This window comes from Eptatretus burgeri, chromosome 13, assembly GCF_056783735.1.
Source record: "Eptatretus burgeri isolate ZD-2024b chromosome 13, Ebu_testis_v1, whole genome shotgun sequence".
Lineage (NCBI taxonomy): Eukaryota > Metazoa > Chordata > Myxini > Myxiniformes > Myxinidae > Eptatretus > Eptatretus burgeri.
In genome coordinates this window covers 51,713,555-51,726,838 of record NC_140973.1, presented here as the reverse complement: position 1 = coordinate 51,726,838, position 13,284 = coordinate 51,713,555, and the positions used below count along the sequence as shown (strand labels likewise).

The 13,284-nt window shown below is 43.4% G+C and overlaps 2 protein-coding genes across 11 annotated transcripts in view; one reads left to right on the top strand and one right to left on the bottom strand.

Moving 5' to 3' along the window:
- Positions 1–13,284, top strand: part of LOC147014469 (protocadherin Fat 1-like) — a 316,783-nt gene that overhangs the window by 26,929 nt on the left and 276,570 nt on the right. The gene's annotated exons all lie outside the window — the stretch shown is intronic.
- The window catches only part of LOC147014470 (uncharacterized), a 101,141-nt gene that overhangs the window by 82,034 nt on the left and 5,823 nt on the right, over positions 1–13,284 (bottom strand). Inside the window, exon 2 of one of the 5 annotated variants that reach the window (XR_015050403.1) lies at positions 4,340–6,397. The exons of 3 other annotated variants lie outside the window; for them this stretch is intronic. The gene's annotated coding sequence lies outside the window, so the exon portion shown is untranslated. Of the gene's footprint in view, positions 1–4,339; positions 6,398–6,420; positions 6,545–13,284 lie in introns of those variants that run through there. One more of the 5 variants, XR_015050404.1, reaches the window with a different exon arrangement.

Sequence of the window (13,284 nt, the reverse complement as noted above, 5' to 3'; positions counted from 1 at the left end):
TCTCTTTCTCTTTCTCTTTCTCTTTCTCTTTCTCTTTCTCTTTCTCTTTCTCTCTCTCATTCTCTCTCTTTCTCTCTCTTTCTCTCTCATTCTCTCTCTTTCTCTCTCTTTCTCTCTCTTTCTCTCTCTTTCTCTCTCTTTCTCTCTCTTTCTCTCTCTTTCTCTCTCTTTCTCTCTCTCATTCTCTCTCTCTCTCTCTCTTTCTCTCTCTTTCTCTCTCTTTCTCTCTCTTTCTCTCTCTCTCTCTCATTCTCTCTCTCTCATTCTCTCTCTCTCATTCTCTCTCATTCTCTCATTCTCTCATTCTCTCTCTCTCTCTCTCTCTCTCTCATTCTCTCTCTCTCTCTCTCTCTCTCTCTCTCTCTCTCTCTCTCATTCTCTCATTCTCTCATTCTCTCTCTCATTCTCTCTCATTCTCTCATTCTCTCTCTCATTCTCTCATTCTCTCTCTCATTCTCTCATTCTCTCTCTCTCTCATTCTCTCTCTCTCTCATTCTCTCTCTCTCTCATTCTCTCTCTCTCTCTCTCTTTTTCTCTTTCTCTCTTTCTCCTGTTAGTGTTCCCCCACCCTCTCTCACTGTTCCTTTTTTCATGTTACGTTCTGATATGTTTAGTGTTCTCTTTCTTACATGATCCTTGGCTCTGTGTACAAAAAATAAATGACAATAGTTGTCAAGAGATGCTGTTGATGGGTAATTATTATTTTAACTTTTAAAATGAATTTTAAGTTGGGTTTGTCTGTTGGAATTCAAATTCGAGTCCTTGGCTCACAATGCTGGTATATATCTTCTGTGTACCGTTTTGATTATGTCCATTATCTCCTTGTGTGTTTGTAATTCAAGTGAAAAAGCACTATTCTAATATCCCTGTCCTTCATGTAAGCAGGTACATGGTACTCTAGTTCTGTACATGCTCCATATTATTCAAGTCTCAGCAGTGGGATTGTTATTTTCCAGATGTTAAAGTTTGATTTTTGATTTGTCACTTTGATGACTTAGCTGTGCTTGACTTAAACTGCCATCTGGAGCAGTGCCAGCTCGGGGCATTTTACGCCACGTGACCTGTCCACTCACACGTCTTCGAATGCACTTTTGAAAGATCCCTCTGTATTTTCCAAAAGGATTTGGCCTTTGGGAAGGTTCTGTGACAAAATTCTCTCCCTATCTGGATAGAGTGTGGCAAAGTGCTTTGGGCTCATTGCATTGTGATTTTTCACTCAACTTGTTGCTCAAGGACTTTCTGAGTCTGATAATCAGCAAAGTGCATTGGCTGTTATAATCATCTGGTTACTTACCAGTATCTCAGTCACCACGAACGTATGTATTGCAACCAACAAATTGTAAGTAATAACCTCTTTCATACGTATGCAAAGGTCCACCAGACTCGGTGGTGTACTTGTTAGACAGTTAGAGTGTCTGCTCTGATTCTGGGAGGTCAGCGATTTGAACCCCTGGCCGAGTCGTAACAAAGATTTTTAAAATGGTGCTTGCTGCTTCCTTGCTTGACACTCACCATTTGAAAAGGACAGTCTCTTCCTGCATTAAAGTTCCTTGCAAGGAACTCATATTTATATATTTATTTATTAAATTGAATACAAATTGAGAATGGCCTGATTTGGAATTCTTGGTCAGGGAATTCTGCATTATACTCTGAGCAGTTGTTTTTACGCGTTTCCTTCCGAGCACCAGATCATCACATCAGTTAAACCGATTTCAAAATGCTCACGACAGTATTTCTGCATCTCCTTTCTGATGATATATAAGGTCATGATGTGAATTATTTAAGGTTTTTAATGATCCATAAACACTGCTTGATTTCCATGCCACAGATTGTTGACCTCAACCGACTTTAAAGGCTTTCCTTGTCTTTCATGTTACTTTTATTGAGAGCTTTTCAACTCTCAATATGCACTCAAATTAATAAATAAACATATAAACACAAGTTCCCTAACAAGGAACTTCAATGAAGGAAGAGTCTGCACGATGGTTGTTTGTCCATACTCTATCCCTTTTAAATAGGGAAATACTGAGTACGAAGCAAGGAACCAGCACGTACCATTTTTAAAGCATTTGGTATGACTCTGCTAGGGTTCAAACCTCGTCCTCCCAGACGCAAAGCAGACGCTTTAACCATGAAACCACTGAGAATGGTTCGTCAGACATGGGAAGAGGCTTTAATTGGTAAATACATGTGAAGATCTATCATTACTTATTGTTTTTTTTATATCCATAGTCAAAACTTGTGGAAAAGCTGGAATTAGTACAATGAATGGAACAGAACAAAAGGAACAGTTGAGAGGGGGGTGGTAGGGGGATGGGGGAAACACCAACAGCAGAGGTGAAGGTGAAGATTGAGGCAGACTTGGACAAACAATGGGTGTGGATAGAAATGAGGGACAGAAGAAAATGCATGAGGTATACAATATGGATGCAGAAGGAAACTCTCAGGATGGAAAACTGGAAATTTGGAAAGAGGAGGGATTGAGGTTTGTGGGGGTGGGGTGGAGTAATGAGGGTGGAAAAGATCATCGTTTTAGATTGGGGACAATTTGAGATGTTGGTGAACAGCTGTCTTGAAGACCTGGAGGGAAGAATGAGATTGAAGAGAATGTGGAAGTTGGTTCTGCAAGCCGTAAAAAAATAGGAACAAATGAGTGGAGGTGAGTGCTGCTCCTGGATTTAGGTATGTTAACCAGAATGTGGTTGATGGTGGACTGTGTGAGCCCTGCAGAAACCTAGGTGGGGGTCAGTGCACAGAAAGAGCAGAGAGTGCAAAACCAGAAAGGAGGTGGTAGAAGACAGAGACCACTGACCGATAGACGGCGTAGTGATAGTCCCGTCGACTCTGCTTCATCGTGGGAGATTACAATGATCTTGAAAGCTTTGGTTTTCACTGCATCAAGCTGAGCAAGGTGTGAAGCAGGGGAGCCAGCCCAGAAGGGAGAGCAGTACCCCCATCAATCTGCAGATGAAGGCCTTGTAGGTGGATAGGAGTTCAGGTGTGCAAGGAAAGACTTTGTATGACAGTGGATGCCCAGTCGGCAGCTTTCTAAGGAAGCCAACTTCGAAATGTTGTTTGCCTCAGAAAGATCATGGCTGAGAGTGATACCCAGGAGTTTAAATGACTGAACTTCCTCAAGAGGATTGCGAAGAAAGTAGATTGGAGGGTTTGCCAGATGGTCGTTTTGGAGAGAGCGTGAGAGTTGTCAGGATTGAAAGACATATTCTGAGTGTTTGACCATCTTGTGATTTTGTCAAGGTCTGAATAGAGTGAAGAGGCTGCAGCTTTCCTGTCTGAAGGATGAGGGATGTCATGGCAGAGGGTGGAGTCATCAGCAAATAGATAAAGAGGATTTTCCAGAGATTCAGAGAAATCACTTCTGAAGATATTGTGAATTTATTCCAAATTCCAAGTCGATTTTCTTGTCCAGAAACCCGATTGTTGGTTACCCGGAGACTATCGACCCCTCCACTAGTGATTACCATGATGAACACCATGTTTGCATTAAAACTGCACAGTTCCTCAGTGAGAGCTGTCCTTTTTTTTCTCAATCACCACGTTCTCTCAACTTACTGGTCCAACAAATCGGCTCGAGGGATCGGAATCTCAGTCCATTTTGGGATTATTTACTGTGAAGGAGCATTGCCCGAGCTTTCTCGTGTGTTCTTTCTTTAATTGTGTTTGCATGCTGCTTTTTTTACTGCATTCTTCAAGGCACTTTCGATTAACCCATGGAAATCTTGTTTGGTGTGTCACTGTCTTGTCCTCATTAACTTGATTTCCTGCTGATTACAACAGACATGAAATCTTCAAGTAGCACGCATGGACATTTTCAAATCCACCGCGTTTGCCCTTGGGCCGTATAGTAATTTCGTTCATGGCTCTGAGAGACCAAAAAGCTCATGTGTTTTCATCTTCGCTTCGATGACCGCAGTCATTTGCATCGTGGGTAAATAAGCAGAGAACTGTTCAGTTGGGGGGGGGGGCTTCTGTGTTCATGCCTGACCATCATTCAGGTGAAACAACATATGAGGAAACAGCCACATGGATCATATGTTATGGTGTATGAAGTTGAATCCATCGCGCACTTGGGTGCTCGACCGACTCAGCAGTGGGTTGCTGGGATTGTGGATGCTCTCCTGTGGGTACTTTGGCTCTTGGAAAATATCATTCTTGGCTCTCAAAATGATTTCTTATCCTGACTTACTGCTCAAAGAATCCTTGAAAGTCAATGGATTACATGGAGGACAAGGACATGATATCGGACAAACCACCCGAGGAATCGTGATAGTTCCATATTTTGAGATGTCCTCAAATAAACAAGTATACAGAATTCAATTTAAAAACGAATTCCATTTCACAATCACCTTGAATACTCAAGGGTTCTCCAATTGTGATGTTTAAATGTGACCTTTACGCAGCTTGGTTGGTGTGTTTTTTTTGCTACTTCCCACTTGTACGTGTTTTGTGTACATGTTGAGCTTGGATTCACAGCTCTTTGTGCTATTTGGAGTATTTTTTTAATCTCTTATTCCTCAATGAGCCTTCCCTACATGATAAAACCAAGGATTTGGGCTTTGTTTCACATTAAGATATGAAAGAAAGATGTGTAATGTGTAGCAATGATGCCATCGTTCCATCGCCACACCTCTTGGTGTTGTGCTCTTCAGTTCATGAACAAAGTGTTCACAATGATTCGCTTGCCAACGGTGACCTCAAGGTTTGGTTTGATTTTTCTACTGGGGAAACAAACCTCATGATGCACAGACTGCAGGGAGACTTAAGTCAAATGGCTCTGCATGAATCTGATATTTTGATGGGAAGTGAAGAGTGGGCGATAAGGTATCATTTTAAGCCATGCATTTTGTATCCTATAGATTATAGATAGATGTGAAGCCATTATATGTGAACACGTCCAAGGCATTAAGGACATGAACAGCTTGTAATCCACGTTTTCATTGCATTTGGACTCAGCTGCTCACAAGGAACTTGGACGCAGGAGGAGGCCATTTGGCCCATTATGCCTGAGCTCGATCAAACGTTAATTTCATTGTATTAGTTTATCGACTTCATTTCGGTGGGGGGATGGGGTGGTGGGGCAGTGGGAGGTGGGATGGTGGGGCAGTTGGAGGTGAGGTGGAGAACCGTAGGGAAGGTAGAGGGACATCGCTGTTTTTTAATCATTATTTTGTTTTATGATGAGGATTGTATTGTCGGGTGAATTATGAATGGACGTTGAGGGGGATGTGGACTGTCGGATGAGGAATGAACAAACCCTGACAGCACATTCACCTTTTGGCAAGATCCTTTCACGGACATCACAATCACCCATCCATACCTAAACTACCTACAAGTCCTGCCAAAGTCCATGTACCCCTCTATCAATGCACACAGCTACACCCAAAGACGAGTTTAATGGAAGTAAGTTGATTGTACACTCGACACACAATGCTAAACTCATGGTTTCCTCCAGTTCTTGCTGTTAAAACTAATGCTCTGAACAAGTCCATGTGTGATTTGCACCAAAGAGAAGGATTGTTGGAGGGGTATTATGGGGGGGGGGAGGAGGTGTGAAGGTAGACTCTTAAGAGGAGGGTAAGACTTGTGTCGAAAGAACATGTCCTAGAGCTCAACTTAACCCTTTTACTTAAATACACACTTCAACTTTTATGTTCTTTTCTCCCATTTTTGGAACCATCCTGTTAAGGCTATTCATTCCCATTAACAGGAGGTGCAGCACTTTTTTATGCCACCCCCCCCCAACTCACAATATTTACCACCTCAATTAACCTAACCTAACCCAACCCTCGAACTTGCAGGTTACTGTGTTATCTCTCTTCCTCCATCGCTTTTGTTGCATCTGTGCGTCGTGTCCTCACCGCCAATGCGTTGACTTTTTAAACCCTCCATCGCATTGCTCTTCTACAAGCCTCGATCTGTGTAGGAAAATAAAATCTGCAAAAGCTTTGACAGACAGGTGTATCTTGTAAGCCTTCATTGTCCCATCCTGGATTTTTGGAATCCCTTGATGCTGCTGCAAAGACGATCCTTTGTGCCCTTGGCAAGGAGTGTGTGGGTATGAAAAGCCTTTGTGAATATGAAAGCTTTTCAGGGCTGTCACTCAATATACAGAATCATGAGATGAAAGGGCTGTTTGTGTTCCCAACCTCAGGGCAAACGTGTAGCACTTTGGTACAGGGAATATATCGTATATCTCCAGTGCATGCATGTCATCACAACACCTGTACCCTCAGTGCACATCTACCCCCACCCACTTCATCACTTGTGTATTTGAATCATTTCTTTTCATTTTCTCTCCAGCCAGGGTAATGAACCGAGGCTTTGTTGTTAATGCAGAATGGGATGATGCTTAGCCGTATAATTTGATGATGGTAAACTGCAAAAACAAAAAAAAACACTAAAAGGTGGTGGTTTAACAAAATCAACATGGTGTTGAATCTGCAGATGTATCCACTCGGTCCATCGTCATGGCCTGTTGTAATTTGAGTGCTCGGTGCTGGAATGCTTGCCCCTTAGATACACACTCGCACCATGAAATGTAAATGTAAAAACCATGAACAAAGCAGTTCGTTCACTTAAATGAATTTGTAACAGAATATAAGTCTCATGGAAGAGATTGTACATGCATCAGATGCAGGAAAAGAACATTCAGAAACATCGTGGCATTTTAACAAGTACTGTAGTTAGTTAAAAGAGAGGCGGTTAAGTGGTAGATGATGGAAAAAAAAACAAACATTTTATACACAGGTGTTGAGGCTCATGCAAACGTGAAGAAATGGTGCAAAGAGTCAACAAACATAAAGTGTGATGAATGGGGAAAACGGGAGGACAATTATATTGTTGCGGATTTGGAAAACTATCACACTCAACATCCAGGTTCCTCAAGCTTAGTTATATCGGTAAGTATGTGTTTTTAGATAGCTCCCGTCCCTTGTCTAATGGGTAAATAAATATTCATGCGCTGTGAAGTTATTTTAATAGTCAGGTTTTCTTTTCGTTCATTTATACACCCCCATCAACGCCGCAACACCTTCACCTCACTCTGACCGACGCCATTATCCCGATGCGTTCGATCACGTACGAAGGCGGAGTTCAAGGAGGAGCATCGCAGTGGCTCTCGACCAATCGGGATGCATCGGGTGACGTGACCGTCGCTCGGCCAATCGGACTTCCCCGACTGTGTAAGGGGCGGTCCACGTGATGTCACCAAGCCACCTGGCCAATCGAAGGACTTGCCACCCGTTTTGGCCAGTGAGAGCGAAGGCGAGCGATATGGGTGCCAAAACTGGCAAGTGACAGGGTGACGAGGGATTCTGCGCACAAGGCCGTCCAGGGTGGAGAAGCGGGGAGGGCGGAGACACCCCCCCCCCACTCCTCCGCGGGGGACGAGGGAATAAGAGCGCAGACGGCTGGTCTGAGGAGAGAGATTTTCCACATTCCTCGTCGTCATCAGTACTGGTCGTCAGTAGTCCCCGTCATCAGTGGTCGTTGATCAGTCGTCATGAGTGGTCGCCGCCCTGGTTGTCGCTCTCCTCGTCCTCCTCCTCCACCTCCTTCTCCGCATGATCGTGAGCTTGGCGATCACCTCGTCTCACCTTAGCTGGGTTCGGCTGCGCTGGTCCGTCCTTCGGTGACCGGAGCTCCGAGAAGGAGTGGACACCCAGCCGCGCGCTCGCGGCCAGGTAGCCAGCTACCCTGATCTTCAGCCCGACTGTCCTCCGGGCTGGAGGTCCAATTAAAGACCATTTGGTCCAATTCTTTGTGTGTGCGTGTGTGTGTCCTGTGGGCTCCGTCTTTAAGTAGTAAATTGTTTAAGTGCTTGTGCTGTATAAAATTGTAATTCTTAATAGTCTGTTTAGCTCTGGCCTTACGTGCTTCCCTCATTCCCCACCTATTGCATTATAAATAAACCCCCATTTTTTCAATGTTTCAGCTCCTTTGCGTCTATTCTTTCATTGACTGAGCATGTCGCGTGCTGGGGAATTTGCAGGCCACTACCATGGCAATTGTAACGGGACAATCGGACCGACGGAACTCGGCAGTCAAACCGCTCGGGTCGCTAACGGAACGAGCACGCTAAGCAGCTCGTTCCACACGGGTGCCGTCGAGGGTGTGAAGACTCGGTAGATCGCCACGTGGTCTCTCGGTATTTTGAAGATTTGGCAAATAACCCTGTACCACGTGGTGGAAATATTGACCCTTCACGGTCCAAAAAGGGACCCGTACTTTTCCGAAGAAGTACGATCTGAATTCCGGGTGATCGGTCGAGCCGACGCTGCAGCTCCATCTCGCGGTCGTGCTCGTGGCTGACGCCTGGCCCCGCAACAATATAACAGTAATTGAAGAAAGGATTTGAAGTTGAAAGGGGGACAGTTTCTCAGTGGGCGGACTAAAGATCAGACGTCGAAATTGAGGAGAGCACCTTGAGGTGCTGGTAGGCAACTGTCTTGGAAATCCTGGATCGAAGAGCTCGAGACAACATAATCGGGAAGACGGTTCTACATTCAGGGGTGAATTAATAGAGGTGTGCATTTTTAGACATTTTAGTGAGTTCAGACTTAGGGAGTGACGAGGTGGTCAGAGTTTCTAGAGTTAAAATCACGAGAGGTACCCAGGAGGATAATGTTATTATTTTTATGATTATTAATAGCATAGCAAAGTACCCACACACGGGTGATTTTGTTGCAAGCATGCAACACATTCTTCTGACATATCCCTTTATTTGGGTGGTGTATAAGCAACAGACTGCTGCCTCGATCGCTCACGATAATAAAATTAACCCACCTTGTGCATATGAAATGAAAACATGCATACTGCTTAGGTGCAAATATAATACATTGTGGTTATATTGCTCGGATAATTCTAATTGCTTTATTTTCTGGAACGTTTCATGTCAACAGTGCAGCCTCATGAGCGTGCCACAGTCTGAAGCCTCGGCCTAGCATCAGGTGTGCTTATATCTTCTTTATTTAATTTGACATTCTACAGATGTAAATGAACACTCGTTTTACTCTGTGTGCATTGCACTTCATGTGCAGTGAATTTCACCTCCCTGCGCCTTGTATTTATTTTTATTTTTTTTAAACTGCTTCCTTACACCACCCTTGAGGCTCGGTTTGCACGTCACCATCTACAATTCCTATAGAAGAGATGTAATTACTCTTTTATGGAAAATGTTTCTCGAGTTATTTTATCCTTAAAAATAGACCTTCGTGAACACACAGTCGTGTTAAACGATTGGCCGTTAAAACGCAACTCAAATCATCTTTATGAAGGGGTCAGACAAAAACACACATATATAACTGTCTCCCTCCACTAAAACCTGGTGGCGCCTTGTCAAGTCGGTTTCTGGTGTATGCTCCCCTTCCATCCCTTTCCTCAATTGAAATGGTACCACAAGCCAGCTCTGCTTGTGAGACGGCTGAATGCCTCAATTCTGTGTTTGCTTCAAAATCTTGTCCCGAACCGCTCCCGCTCTGTACCCATCCTTCCCAGTCATACCCAATTGCTCCTGAATTCTGTGGGGGTTTTTTGCACCTGAAAAGGGGGAAAAGTTCCCGGCAATGCTCGACTCTGACTCTGCAACTGGACCGGCTGGCATCAGCTTACATGTGCTAAATACCTGCTCTGCTGGTCTTGCACTTCCTTTCTCTTCACTTTTCACCCTCTCATTTACCATCAGTCATCTTCCATCTGCTTGGAATGATCCCTGTGTCGTAAGAGGCGACCAGGGTTGCGTCAGGAAGGGCATCCGGCGTAAAACCTGTGCGAAATCATTATGCGGATCATAACGGATGATCCGCTGTGGTAACCCCTAACGGGAGCAGCCGAAGGAAGAAGAAGATCTTCCATCTGCTTGGAAATCAGCCAACATCACAGGATTACATAAAAAGGTGCAAAAACAAATCCCCTTAACTAAAGACCAATTTGTTTATTTCCAATCATCAGCAAGGTCATGGAATCCATCATTAGTTTTCTCCAACAGCCTAATCTCAGATCATCAATTCGGATTCAGACCTGGTCACTCTACCTTGGACATGCTGCTTCTACTCTCCCAACAATGGTGAAGGCCCTCAATGTCAGACATGAGATCAGGGCCATCTCTCTGGACATATTTCAAGCTTTTGATACAGTCTGGCATCCTGCCTTGCTCTCCAAACTGTCTGCTTATGGAATCCAAGGCCAACTCCACTCTTGGATTACTGAATTCCTCTACTCTCACGGACAACGTATGCCTGGTGTTGTGTTAATGGTTCGGGTGGTGGGCTTGGGATCCTAGCATCTTGAGTTCAAATCCCCCTTGGCTGTTGAATTAATACCAGATGAGGTTGACTCTGCCTGTCATCCTTCTGAGGTCGGCAAAATGAATACCAGCTTGCTAGTATCCTGTGTCGGAGTGGTGACCTGTCCAGGATTGTGCCCAATAGCCAAGGAGACTGCTTATATTAGGCAGCGCCAACGCTCTGCACAGAGTATGATCCCAAAGGATGGATAGATGGATAGACAGCGTGTGGCTCTCAACGGAACTCTTTCATCTCCGAACCTTGTCAAGGCTGGAGTACCCCAAGGCAGTGTTCGAGGCCCCATATAATTCTTAATCTTCATCAATGATTTCACTGACTCTCTGCAAAATCCTATATCTATTTGCTGATGACCACTCTCTGCTATGACGTCTCTCATCCTTCTGACAGGCAGCAACCTCTTCCCTCTTCTCAGACCTTGACAACATCACAAACTGGTTAACCACAAGTGTACTTATGTATCCATATTGTCCACCCTTTCCATTCTCCTTTTAGCCCTCATCGTTACCTGCATCCCTTTTTTGGTCATCTCCATCTCCTGTCTACCTCTGCCATGCCGTTGATCCCCCCCCCCCCTTTTTCCTGCTGTTCCCTTTGTTATGTTGTCTCCTGATTTATAATGTTACTACTCTTCCACTAGCTTGGACAATATATAAAAAATCTTTAAAAAAAAATAAAATTTAAACCAATGCCCTGACATTCACGGATCCTGACATTTGTGCAATTTTACAGGAACATATCTTCTGAAAATGCTGGGGTCTGAAGAAGTATATATATATATATATATATATATATATATATATATATATATATATATATATATATATATATATATATATATATATATATATATATATATATATATATATATATATATATCGATTTGTTTGTTCCTTATATGTTTCCAAATACCTGGACCAATTTCACTGAAATTTTCTGTACCACTTTGTCTTCACACTTGGAAGGTCAACGTTACAATAAAAACTTTCAATGTTGATGCAAAAAAACCCCATGAAATAACAGCGTTTTGGCTGATAGTATCAAACGTCGGGATCCCTGCTCGGTGGGGAGAGGAGCTGAGCTTGGCTTGCATGCTTCTGCATTGATTTTGTTACCCTCGCCAGAGGAGAGGGTATTGCATTTGGGTCTGTTTGTCTGTCTGTCTGCTTGTCCGCACAGAACTTTCGTGTTTTTCTTCACAACCGCTTGTCGGATTGAGACGAAATTTTCACCATCGGTGCGACTACTTTAATGATAATTATGACGTCACCGGTCACGTGGTGTGGTAGCCATATTGGAAAAACGGGAAAAAACTTTGGACCTCTGTATCTCTGAAACCGCACCAAGGAAAAATTAAAACTTGACACATAGGAAGTACTCCTCATGGGGATTGTGATTTTTTTTAATGACGTCATAGGTGCCCTCCTAATGACGTCATAATTGCATATACAGAACACCACATCCGATCAGTATGAAAAAATTTTGAGGGTCATCTTGGGATAAGATGGTCCACAGACAAAAATATTAATGACGTCATCGGTCACGTGATTCAGCAGCCATATTGTTTAAAAAAAATCCTTCAAAAATCTTCTTCTTTGAAGTGGCTGAACAAGTTGAGGTGAAACTTTACACGTATGACCACCTGTCCATGAGGAACAAAAGGTTCACACATATGATATCATAGGTGACATGGTTTGGCAGCCATATTGGATTTACACGAAAACCTATAAAAATACACCACTCAAAAGAAGTCCTGGTGAAGATCTGCAATCCCCGATTGCTCTTTTTCTTGTTTGTTTTGTTTTTCAGGGTATTCTCTTTCAGGTAAAGAACCATTGCATTTAAATGGTTATATTCTGTTTGCAGAGTGGAGATTAATATACAAAGCAATCTTTGTGGGACTACACTGATTGTGACGAGGAGTCGCACCCTCTTGTATGACCGGAAACATGAAAATGAGGCTGTTTGGCCTATCATTGCATGTTGCATTCCAAAATTAATTTTTGCGACTGCTGTGAACAACAATGTCCTCGATGGTCTCTAAAGGCTAAATAAAGCTATCTTTATTGGGTGACAACTTTTTTGGTGTCGATTAGTGAGATTAAAAGAAAATGGTGATATGAAATCCTTCGCTTATCGAGTGACCAGTGAATGAAAATGCAATTCTGGAGTCAAGCCTTGCAAAATGATTGTGGGTCACCTCTTACTCGATGATGAATTGTTATCGAAAAATGTTCTAAAATGTGTTCCACACTCTGAACCCTTGGCTTAAAAGCGAAAATCAGTGTTTTGTGATCAAGACTGATGCGTGTGAAAATGGAACAAATAATAGAACATGACATGCGATGACAGGCATGAATGCAATGCCTCACCCACAACATTGCCAAGGGAAACTTCCTCATCAGCAGACAATAGAGATGGATAGTCAAGGATATAGACATGACTTTACGTTTCCGGTGGAAGAAATGATGTCGAGCTATTTTGAGACCGTATAGTGGTGAGATCATGGCGGGTGGTTACACCTAATATTGGTCTGGTCACTCTGATGGTTACCATACTCAAGGAGTTGCTGTCATGGTGTCCAATAAGCTGACTCCAATGATAATTCAGGCAACACCAGTCAACAAGCATATTATGAGACGAAGGATTCATCACTCCTTGGATGTCGTTTCCCTGGTCTCTGAATGTGCTCCGACTGAGGTGAGTGATCTCACCGTGAAGGACGCATTCTATGCCATGCTCGAGTCTGTGGTTGATCAGTGTCCCAGGCGAGATACTCTTCGAGTGTTGGGGGATTTCAATGCATTGACTGGAACTGATAAGGATGGTTATGTGACGTGTGTTGGTCCCCATGGGTCAGGAACTGTGAACCAGAATAGCACTAAGTTCCTTGACTTTGCAAGAAGTCATGGACTTAGGGTGGCTGGTTCATGGTTTCAGCGCCCACAAGCTCATCGCTGGA